Below are 13,004 nucleotides of genomic sequence, written 5' to 3'. Positions count from 1 at the left end.
TCAATCTGAGACTGGTACAATTGGGAAAAGAAGCGAGTCAAACAGTCAGGGCAGGCAGGAACAACTCAGAGAACAAGGTAGGACTGATAAATTAAACTGCATTTACTTCAATTCAAGAGGCCTAACAGAGAAGGCAGATAAACTCAGGGGATGGTTAGGAACATGGGACTGGGATATCATAGCAATTACAGAAACATGGCTCAGGGATGAGCAGGACTGGGAACTTTATGTTCCAGGATACAACTGCTACAGGAAGGATAGAAAAGGGGGCAAGTGAGGAGGGGGAATGGCGTTTTTGATAAGGGATAGCATTACTGCTGTACTGAGGGAGGATATTCCTGGGAATACATCCAGGGACATTGTTTGGGTGGAACTGAGAAATAAGAAAGGGATGATCACCTTATTGGGTTTGTATTATAGACCCCCAAATAGTCAACAGGAAATTGAGAAACAAACTTGTAAGGAAATCTCAGCTATCCGTAAGAATAATAGGGTGGTTATGGTAGGGGATTTTAACTTTCTGAACTTAGACTGGGACTGCCATAGTGTCAAAGTTTTAGATGGAGAGGAAATAGAGATGCGCATAGATAGGATAATGAAGAAGGCGTTTGGTATGTGTTCAAGAAAACTTTCTGATTCAGTATGTGGATGTACCTACTAGAGAAGATGCAAATCTTGACCTACTCTTGGGAAATAAGGCAGGGCAGGTGACTGAGGTGTCAGTGGGGGTGCATTTTGGGGCCAGCAACCATAATTCTGTTTATTTTAAAATAGTGATGGAAAAGGATGGACTGAATCTAAAAGTTGAAGTTCCAAGTTGGAGGAAAACCAATTTTGACGGTATTAGGCAAGAACTTTCAAAAGCTGATTGAGGGCAGATTTTGGGGGACAGCTAGTAAAAAGGAAGCCTTCAAAAATGACATAATGAGAGTCCAGAGACAGTATATTCCTGTTAGGATAAAAGGAAAGGCTGGTAGGTATAAGGAATCCTGGATGACTTGGGAAATTGAGGTTTCGGTTAAGAAAAAGAAGGAAGCATATGTCCGGTATAGACATGAAAGATTGAATGAATCCTTAGAAGAGTATAAAGGGAATAGGAGGGAAATCAGGAGGGCATAACAGGGGATATGAGATAGCTTTGGCAAAAAGGGTTAAGAAGAATCCAAATGGATTTTATAAATACATTAAGGACAAAAGGGTAACTAGGGAGAGAATAGGGCTCCTCAAAGATCAGCAAGGCTGTGGAGCCGCAGGAAGTGGGGGAGATATTAAGCGAGTATTTTGCACCAGTGTTTACTGTGGACAAGGACATGGAAGATATAGAATATGGGGAAGTAGATGGTCACATCTTGAAAAATGTCCATTTTACTGAGGAGGAGGTGCTGGACGACTTGAAATGCTTGAAAGTGGACCTGATCAGGTTGTACCCTAGAACTCTGTGGGAAGCTAGGGAAGTGATTACTGGGTCTTTTGTATTTGTATCATCGATAGTCACAGGTGAGTTGCCAGAAGACTGGAGGTTGGCAAATGTGTTGCATATTTAAGAAAATTGGTAAGGAAAAGCCAGGGAACTATAGACTGATGAGCCTGACTTCGGTGGTAGGCAAGTTGTTGGAGGGAATCCTGAGGGATGGAATTTACATTTATTTGGAAAGTTAAGGACTGATTAGGGATAGTCAGTATGGCTTTGTGCGTGGGAAATCATGTCTCACAAACTTAATTGAGTTTTTTGAAGAAGTGACAAAGAGGATTGATGAGGGCAGAGCAGTAGATATGATCTACATGGACTTCAGTAAGGCGTTCGACAAGGTTCTTCATGGGAGACTGGTTAGCAAGGTTAGACCTCATGGAATAAAAGGAGAACTAGCCATTTGGAAACAGAACTGGCTCGAAGGTAGAAGACAGAGGGTGGTGGTATAGGGTTGCTTTTCATACTGGAGGCCTGTGATCAGCAGTGTGCCATAAGGATCAGTGCTGGGTCCACTGTTTTTCATCACTTATATAAATGATCTGGATGTGAACATAGGAGGTATAACTTTGCAGATAACAACAAAATTGGAGGTCTGGTGGACAGCGAAGAAAGTTACTTCAAAGTAGAATGGGATCTTGATCAGATGGGCCAATAGGCTGAGGAGTGGCAGATGGAGTTTAGTTTAGATGATTGTGAGGTGCTGCATTTTGGAAAAGCAAATCAGAGCAGGACTTATACAGTTAATGGTAAGCTCCTGGAGAGTGTTGCTGAACAAAGAGACCTTGAAGTGCAGGTTCACAGTTCCTTGGAAATAGAGATGCAGGTAGATAGGATAATGAAGAAGGCGTTTGGTATGCTTTCCTTTATTGGTCAGGGCATTAAATACAGGAGTCTGGAGGTCATGTTGTGGCTGTACAGGACATTGGTTAAGCCACCTTTGAAATATTGCCTGCAATTCTGGTCTCCTTCCTGTCTGAAGGATGTTGTGAAACTTGAAAGGTTTCAGAAAAGGTTTACAAGGATGTTGCCAGGGTTGGTGGATTTGAGCTATAGGGAAAGGCTGAATAGGTTGGGACTATATTCCCTGGAGAGTCGGAGGCTGAGGGGTGACCTTATAGATATTTATAAAATCATGAAGGCATGAATCAGATAAATAGACAAGGTCTTTTCTCTGGGGTGGGCAAGTCCAGAATTAGAGGGCATAGTTTTAGGGTGAGAGGGGAAAGATATAAAAGGGACCTAAGGGACACGCACACAGAGGATAGTGTGTGTATGGAAGAACTGCCAGACGAAGTGTTGGAGGCTGGTACAAATACGCCATTTAAAAGGCATCTGGATGGATATATGAATAGGAAAGGTTTATAAAGATACAGGCCAAGTGCTGGCAAGTACTAGATTAGGTTAGGATATTTGGTCGGCATGGACAAGTTGTACATCACTATGACTCAATGACTCCACATCAACCCTCCTTTCCCTTAATCTGATTTGTTTTCTCGGCCATTTCAGAAGGAAGTCAATAATATTGTTGCGAGTTTGCAGTCACATGCAAACCAGACCAGGTAAAGACAGACAGCAGGTTTCCTTTCCTAAATGACACTTATGAACCAAATGGATTTTTACAATAATCAAGGATAGCTTTCATGGCCCCAATAACTGACCAATAGAAGGAATCTTTGAAAGCTCTGTACAAGGTAGGCTATGGTTAGAAATGTGGCAGTATACTGTGAGATGAGAAGTAAGGCCTTCCTCAATGTTGAGACTGACAAGTCACATTTTCCAACCATGTCCTTGATATTGAACGCACATACACACAGACTCTCTCTTACAGACGCACACATACTCTCCCTCTCACCCACACTCTCTCACTCACATGCACACACACATACGTACACTCTCACACTCACACACACTGTCTCACTCACACCCACACACTCTCTCTCACTCACACACACAAACTCTTTCTCTCTCTCTCTCACACAAACACACACACACACAGTCTCTCACACACACTCTCTCTATCTCTCACTCTCACACTCTCTCTCTCTACTCTTGTAATGTTCTGAGGATCCAGGTTCAAAAGTGGCCAACCATCCAAAGTGGGAGAGTGGTGGGTTGTTTCATTTGTGATTTTGGGGTGGCATAGTGGCTCAGTGGTTAGCACTGCTGCCTCACAGTGCCAGAGACCTGGGTTCAATTCCCACCTTGGGGAACTGTCTGTGTGGAGTTTGCACATCCTCCCTGTGTCTGCGTGGGTTTCCTCTGGGTGCTCCAGTATCCTCCCACAATCCAAAGATGTGCAGGCCAGATGAATAGGCCATGTTAAATTGCCTATTGTGTTAGGTGCATTAGTTAGAGGTAAATATCAGGTAGGGGAATGGGTCTGTGTGGGTTACTCTTCAGAGGGTTGGTGTGGACTTGTTGGGCTGAAGGGCCTGTTTCCATACTGCAGGTAATCTAAACTAATCACACATACACACTGTCTGTCTCTCTCTCTCTCTCTCCCTCCTGCACACACACAACAGACACATTCTCTCTTTCACACACTCTCTCTGTCTCACCCACCCACAAACACACACTGCAGGGAATGATTTCATTCAAGATTCTTTTCTTTCCCCAAAAAAACTGGACCTCATCTTAAAACATTGATTAGAAGCAGGACCTCACAACTAAAGTGCATTGTCTAACCTGAGATGTCACCTCTTGAACAGTGATAAAACCTTTAATTATCTAGCAACAAAGACTTGAAAGGAATCTGGATTTTACATTTTAATTAGCAGTCTACCTCCTAACTGATTAAAGGATTCAACATGGGCAGCTAGTTTAAAAATTGTTAACTTTTTATTTATAAATACTATGTCTTATACCTCCTTTGTGGGTGGCACAGTGGTTAGCACTGCTACCTCACAGCGCCAGAGACCCGGGTTCAATTCCCGCCTCAGGCGACTGACTGTGTGGAGTTTGCACATTCTCCCCGTGTCTGTGTGGGTTTCCTCCGGGTGCTCCAGTTTCCTCCCACAGTCCAAAGATGTGCAGGTTAGGTGAATTGGCCATGCTAAATTGCCCATAGTGTTATGTAAGGGGTAGATGTAGATGTAGGGGTATGGGTGGGTTGCGCTTCGGCGGGGCGGTGTGGACTTGTTGGGCCGAAGGGCCTGTTTCCACACTGTAAGTAATCTAATCTAATCTAATCATACCGTACCTGAGGAAGGAACTGAGCTCCGAAAGCTTGCAATTTCAAATAAACCTGTTGGATTATAACTTGATGTTGTTTGATTTTTGACCTTGATGTTGAGGTGCAGTTCTCTCTAGAAGCTTTTTAATGAATATTATCATTCAGTATCGCCCTCATTACTACCTAATCTCACCTCAGTAATAGGCATGCTCCCATTGCCTTAGCTGCTAGGTAGAAACGAGATGCTGAGAACTCCTGACATACAAGTCAAAGCAGGTGCCTGGTGACTAGGTCACTGCTTGCTTCTCTTTCTGCACTTAGGGATTCTTTGATTCTAGGAGGAAGAAATTTCTCCAGTTTTAAGGGAGGTGGTAAATCTTGGGAATTTTCCACCAAATAGAAACTGCTGGGGACACCCAATCTGCCCAGACACCTAACTATTGTTTAAATTGTCATTTAGTGTGCTCAATTATAATTCCAAAATTCCCATAACTTTGTTTATGCCTACATTGTCCCATGCATGACAGGGTTGCAAAGGCCTGTTAGAGACTACAATTATGTTCAAATAAAGGGATTAAAATTCTTTGTTAGGTCATAACATGCAACAGGGATCGTGAAGCCCAACTCAGTGCTTAACCCATTAGTCCAATGGATTAGTCCTTTAAATCCACTGAAGCAGGTTTAAAGAGCTACCTCAAAACATTGATCTTGCAATATTCAATCAATCCCCCATGAACGCAGCAGGATAGGTTTTGGAGTCAAGCAGTACCTTCCAATCTAAAGCCGTTCAATGCCTCTTGTGCATGGAACTTAGTGTGTATTTGAAGATACAATTGTAGACCAGCAATATAGATTAGGTATAGCTGGCTGTAAATTGATTCAGTAGCTACTGTTCTCAAACTTGTATCACGTTAGTGTAATGCAGTGAATTGGTATCAGTGGCTCTGTCAGAAATTCAAGCATTCTTACCAACTTGATAAAGCAGCCTGCAATATGTTTCACACATTATAACTATGTGCATAATTAGGTCTGTTCAGCATCCTGAATGCTTTAATTTAAAGTAAATGGTATAATTTTTATTTTGGATGCATTCTTCAGACTTAGCAATATATCTTAATTACTGTTTTTCTTAAATGACTGTAATCCCTTAATATCCTTCGGAAATTCCCTTGCCATGCCTAACCAAGACAGGTGGAATCAATATCATGGGGCTGTTAAAATTATTATTGAACTCGTTGTTATTGAATTCTGACTGAAATTATTACTGAATAGGATTGTTCAGAGATTCAGAGTTGAGGACCTCTTGCAGTATGCACCATAAAGTGACTCAGACAACCTATTTTCTGTATAACTTAACAGGACAGAGAGATCTGTATTTGGGAGTGGCACAGTAACATCCATAAAGAAAATATGGGCAAAGCTGAGAAAGCAAAAACACCACTTGAACACCTCGTACCAAGAGAAGTGAGGTATGAGCGAACTGTGCAGTAATTCCAGAAGTCTACCCTGAATCATGACAATAAAGCTTCACCACATCAATTGTTCTTGTTATATCCTTTACCACTTCTATTATCCAACTCGAATGCATTTCAGCCAAGGAGTCATTCTTCTTGCGTGAGCTGTAACAATGATCAGCGACAATCTATTGACTACAGAGGGATTCATAGACTGTGATCACCAGATGACCACTAAAATGTGCCTTTGCACTTGAGTGCCATTCTCAGTTCAACTAGAAGCAAAAATAAATGTCACTGTAGCAACTAAGATTATTTATCTTTACACATGACAAAATTTGAACTTAATTGATATCTCTCCTTTCCTTCACTGTTAGATCAGTGCATTTACCTGTTGAGCTAGTAAAACAGCTTCTAACATAAAAGGAACATGCAGCAGACAATGACAAATACAGCAAACACTGTGAAATTGTACATATTCCATTTTCAGGCAATACTGAGGAATCAAATGATTTTCAAGAAAATAAAAGATTTTCATTGTATAATTCACAGGAAGCGCTGTACTGTACTCTGTCCATAAATTTTACAGGTCGAGAGCACCACACTTAGTTGAACAATGTGTTCTGGAATTCCTTCCCTGAACCTCTCCAACTCTGTCATCTTTTCTCATAAAAGAAGAAAGAATACACATATGTAGCAGATATTTCAAGGCCTCTGGATTTCTGATTTACATCATTGGGCAAAACATTATGTCATCTTGGCTCAGTGGTAGAACTGTGGAGCAGGAGAATTGACGTTTTGGGCATAAGCCCTTCATCAAAAAGCCCTTCATCGTGAAGTCATGATGAAGAGCTTATGCCCAAAACATGGATTCTCCTGCTCCTCAAACGCTGCCTGACCTGCTGTGCTTTTCCAGCACCATACTCTCGACTCTGATCTCCAGCATCTGCAGTCCTCACTTTCTAGTCAGTGGTAGAACTCTTTACAATGTCAAGATTGCGGGCTCAAGACTCTCTCCAGGGTTTTGAGCATTTAATCTGGGCTGGCACATCAGCTGAGTGCTCAAATTTAGTTAATGTCTGCAGAGAAAGTGAGTTAGAGAAACTTAACTGACTAAAAGCGATCAAATTCCCAGGACTAGAAACGTACGTTTTAGAGATGTAAAAGAAATGGCAGTAGATACAATGATGTAATGGTTCTGATTTACCAAAATTCACTAACATCCCTATTTTCTCAATGACTGAAATGAGGCTAACTGGTCTGTTGTACCCAGTTTTCTCTCCACCTCCTTTCCTAAGTAGCAGTGCTGTATTTAAGGAATACCCAACCAGCAAAGGACCAACAGTTAATATGTAAATTAATCTCTATTATATCATGTTATATTATAGTATATCCACTCTGATCATCTCACCCAACTAGCACCACACCCACCTCCACCCTGCAATGCTTACTTACATTAGAGGCACTCACATAAACATTAATTAGATTAGTCCCTAGCGTGACAAGGTTTCCTTTATTGAGAGGCTATATTCGAACTATACTGCAGAGGAGGTACAGTCAGTAAGTTTGCAGATGACACCAAAATTGGAGGTGTAGTGTACAGCGAAGAAGGTTACCTCAGAGTACAATGGGATCTTGACCAGATGGGCCAATGGGCTGAGGAGTGACAGATGGAATTTAATTTAGATAAATGTGAGGAGCTGCATCTTGGAAAGGCAAATCAGGGCAGGACTTATACACTTAATGGTAAAATCCTGGGGAGTATTGCTAAACAAAGAGACTTTGGAGTGCAGGTTCATAGTTCCTTGAAAGTAGAATCACAGGTTGTATTTAGCATGCTTTCCTTTATTGGTCAGAGGATTGAGTACAGGAGTTGAGAGGTCATATTGTGGCTATCCAGGACATTGGTTAGGCCACTTTTGGAATATTGCGCACAATTCTGGTCTCCCTCTTATAGAAAGGATGTTGTGAAACAAGAAAGGGTTCCAAAAATATTTACAACAATGTTACCAGGGTTGGAGGGTTTGAGCTACAGGGAGAGGCTGAGTAGGCTGGGTCTATTTTCCTGGAGTGTTAGAGGCTGAGGGGTGACCTTATAGAGCTTTATAAAATCATGAGGGGCATGGACAGGATAAATAGACATGTTTTTTCTCGCTGGATTGGGTGAGTCCAGATCTAGAGGGCATAGGTTTAGGATGAGAAAGGAAACATTTAAAAGGGACCTAAGCGACAACTTTTTCAGCAAAGGGTGGTACCTGTATGGAATGTGTTGTCAGAGGAAGTGGTGGAGGCTGGTACAATTACAACATTTAAAAGGCACCTGGATGGGTATATGAATAGGAAGGGTTTAGAGGGATATGGGCCGGGTGCTGGCAAATGGGACTAGGTTAGGTTAGGATATCTAGTTGGCATGGGCGAGTTGGACTGAAGGGTCTGTTCCCGTGCTGTACATCTCAATGATTCTATACTCTCTAAAATAGAGGAGAATGAGAAGTAATCTCATTGAAGTATGCAAGAGTCTAAAGGGCTTGTTACAGTCGACACTGAGAGGTTGTTAGCCCTGGCCGGGGAATCTAGGAAAAGGGGTCGATCATTTAGTATTCAGGTCAGGAGAAATTATTTCACTCGGAGAATTATGAATTATTGGATTCCCAAACTGAGAGGGTTATGGGTGCTTTATTGCCAAGTTTAGACACATCTGAGATAGATTTTGGTCTCTCATTGAATTAAGGAATATGCTCAGGCAGATCATTCTGGTAGAACAGGTGCAAGGGGCTGTTTGGCCCAGTCCCTGTGGCTATATCGCAACTCATGTTACCTAAAGCCCTTAAACTAACCAGGGCTCTCATAACCCTCTGCCACCCTTTTGCCCCTTTACCCATCTCACATGGTCCCTCACGCCTCTACACCAAATGATGCCAGTTTGTACTTCCACTCGCCACTCACTCTCTTCATCTAGCATGCCACATCTTATAACCATCTGTACCCATACACACAGAAGAAAGTAAAGTTCTGTATTGCAGATTACATTCTCATGAGAAATGCACTGTCTTTTGTAAAAGTGCATTTGAACAATTCTTAATCAATACGACAGTTCTTGACGGTTCGGACAGTTCCAGGGAGTTTATAAGAATGTAAGAACGAGGAGGAAGAGCATGCTCTGCTATTTGATCATGGCTGATCTCACCTTGGCATTGACTCCACTTTTCTGCCTGTTCTCCATAACCCTCAAACCCATTACCAAGTCTGTCCATCTCTTCCTTAAAATGATTTAGTGTCCCAGCACCCACTGCACTCTGGCAAAGTGAATTCCACACATTCATGATCCTTTCAGAGGAGTATTTCTTCCTTATCTCTGTTTTATATCTGCCAGTCTTTAGCCTGAAACGATAGCCTCTCATTTTAGCTTGTCCCACAAAGGGAACCATCCACTCCATGTCTATTTTGTCAATCCCCTTTAGCATCTTATATGTCTCAATTAGATTGTCTCTCGTCCTTCTAAACTCTTGTGAACACAGCCCTAAATCATGTAACCCTCCACAGACAGGCTTATGCACTTTTTAAGTACGATTGTCTCAATGATTAACAATTTGAAAAGAAACCCAATGCCCTCAAGGATACTTGACATTACCGAAAGGGTAAAATCAAATAGGAGAAAGTGAGGACTGCAGATGCTGGAGATCAGAGTTGAGAGTGTGATGCTGGAAAAGCACAGCAGGTCATGCAGCATCCGAGAAGCAGGACAATCAATGTTTCATTGATTCTTCTGCTCACCGGATGCTGCCTGATCTGCTGTGCTTTTCCAACACCGCCCTCATTACCTAAAGGGTACTTAACTTCACCTTACACCTCCCCAACACCATTCAGTTTCCCAGCCCATATCCATCATGATATCCTACTTCCCCAAAAGGGTATCCTGCCATTTCAAATGAATCGACAAAGTTCAGACCGGCACTTAGCAAATCTGAATCTAGGTTCCACGCTACAAGAATGCCAAGATCGCATTTCAGTGGAGGCAGCTAGCGACTTAAATGGCCAGCTGCCTTTGTAACATGTGCATGTGCAGAACATGGTCTGACACAATTCCCACTGCTGTGAAAATGGAATAAAAGCTGTGACCATGAGTGGGACTTACAATTTCAGGTAATGTCTGCCATTGGACATTAACAAACATGAGGGCCTTCTGTCTGAAAAACAGTCACCCATTCTTAAGAATATTCATTAGCAGTTCACCTACTTAGAATCATAGAGATGTCCAGCATGGAAACAGACCCTTCGGTCCAATCCGTCCAGATATCCCAACCCAATCTAGTCCCACCTGCCAGCACCCGGCCCATAGCCCTCCAAACTCTTCCTGTTCATATACCCATCCAGATGTCTTTTAAATGTTGCAATTGTACCAGCCTCAGTTCCATGCTTGAAGATCATTTCTGTAAAATCTAGAATGGCATAGCACAGAAAGAGGCCATTCTGCCCAACATATATGTGCTGGGTGTTTGATAGAGCTGTCAAATAGTCCCAGATCCACGTCATTTCTCCACAGTCCTGCAAACTTCCATTATTTGCAAACCTACATAATTTCACAACAGTTTATTTTCCTGTGAATCTCACATGACTAAGTTGTGTTTTTAACTTGTATAGAGAAACAGTGCCTGCTGTAGCATTTTCTCTTCAGTTCTCTCCAGTAGACTACTGGAAGCCATATATTTATTTGTTTTTCCTGGCTGTCTGTCTGATGGCTCAGTGCCAGGTTCTCTGCTCCCTCCACTGAAATTCACAGGGCTTTGATTCCCCTGTTTCTTTTTGGCTTTCCTAACCTCTAGATATCTCTTCAGTATCTCTCCCTCAGTTGCCTCAAGCAACCTCTATCATCAAAGAAAACGAAGAAAGAACTTGCATTTACATAACATATATCATGACCTCAAAATTTCTCAATACACTTCTTTTATGCTAATGCAAAATTGCCTTGGGACATGGTTTCTGCACTATAGACACTAAGAAATTAAAGTTGTAGACTCTGCTGTACATTTGTCTGCTTTTACAGGCAGAGACTGCAATCTGCAGGCTCTGGTGAAACTCAGAATGACAAACAATGTATGTCATCAGGCAGAACAGTGGCAGATGAAATTCAATATAGACGTGCAAAAAGCTGAGCACTGGAAGGCAAAATATTCATTGCATGTATTCCAAGGTTGGTGTTGGCACAGTTAAAGATGAAGCTAAAAGAGATATAAGTATCTCAGCAAATGTAATTGACAGCATTTCCAAGGCTGGGGAGTCGTAAACAATGCCAAGAGAAGGTTGAGCTATGTAGCAAAACGTGTAGAATGGAGGTCAGGAGATGTCGTGATTGAAACGCATTGTGATCTGGTTGCACCACACCTTCAAAACTGCATCTAGATGTGGCTGCCAAGATCCTAATGAAAGTATTCACATGCTGGAAGCAGAGCACATTAGAACCACAAGGCTCAGCCAAAAGTAAGGGATCTGAATTCTGGAGAAATTCAGAATTTACAGGTTCACACTGTTAAAAGGTAATTTAAACAATTCAACTTGGGAAGTTTTATTCTGTTCATGTGTTTCAGTAAAGCAGTAGATGAAATGAGTCAATTTGATGCTGCAAAGGGAAGACTTTAGATCTTTTCTGGACAGACTGCACTGAATTGCCTTTTTAGTCACAAGTATTTTATGATCTTCTGTGATAGATCAATCATGTTTTCCATGCCTAGGTTGCACATTGAGTCTGCTTGGTTTACAGGGGAATCAATCTGTCTGAGGGCTCCTTGTAACCATGCAATATTAGATTTGTCTGGTTTGTAAGCGAAATGTGCTTGCAAACAGATAGATGGGTGTTATCTGATGCTCCCTGATAAAAATATATCGAACAAAATATGTTAGATTTGCTTTGTCATCTAGGCAGACTACAGATGGTTGCTTCAACTAACTGTGCAGGACTGTCAACATTAAGGAAATACTGAGGATGGACTTCAGATCAAATAAAATTGGATATATTGTCATTTATATCAGCATGTAGACTTCTTTAAGTGCAGGTTACAATTTTTAACTACCAATGACTGAGATTTGACCGTCCTGACAGTGTTTTGTTTCATGACAGAGAGTTTCTGTGTCTCACCATGAGATTACATAAATCAGCTGGGACTCTTTGGGAGCCTACCCATCTCAGAGTCAGAAAGTTGGGAATTTGAGCCCCAGCAAAGATATCTAAACACATAATATGCAATTGTAAAAGCTGATCATGCCAGGAAGAAGGTATCCCGTCCTTGTTTTCAATATCATGCCTGGTGATGTTTTATACCCCACCGTGAGAGCAGATAGAGCCTAGGTTTACGGTGAAAGTGAGGCATACAGATGCTGGAGATTAGAGTCAAAAGTGTGGTGCTGGAAAAGCACAGCAGGTCAAGTAGCATCCAAGTAGCAGGAAAATTGACATTTCAAGCAAAAGCCCAAGTTTAAGGCCTTGTTTGAAAGGCAGTGACAGTGTTGACAATGCAACACTCCCTCAGTCCTGCACCGAAGTGTCAGGCTGGATGTAGCTGACACTAGTGTGTCACTAGATACTCTGAACATTTATCCCTCAACCAATATATTTAAATTTAAAATAACTGGTTATTTATTTCATTGCTGCTTACGAGTTACCACCAGATATAGACAAATTGGCTGCCATGTTTGGGGAGTGGCTACAATTCAAAACTACAATGTGAAATATTTTGAGATGACCTGATGTCATGAAAGGTGCATTGTGAATGTTAGTCATTTCTTGCTAAGTGACTGGTTTTCACAAAGAAGGCATTTTAAAACTTCTGTTCAGGGTATTGCGATAAAGGATCCTCATGTCCGATAAGCAGTATTTGTAAAGCTTTCCTCTGTTATTAAACACATCATTGTG

The sequence above is a fragment of the Chiloscyllium punctatum genome, chromosome 42 (genome assembly GCF_047496795.1).
Source record: "Chiloscyllium punctatum isolate Juve2018m chromosome 42, sChiPun1.3, whole genome shotgun sequence".
NCBI classification, from domain to species: Eukaryota; Metazoa; Chordata; class Chondrichthyes; order Orectolobiformes; family Hemiscylliidae; genus Chiloscyllium; species Chiloscyllium punctatum.
This window is presented reverse-complemented; position numbering follows the sequence as displayed.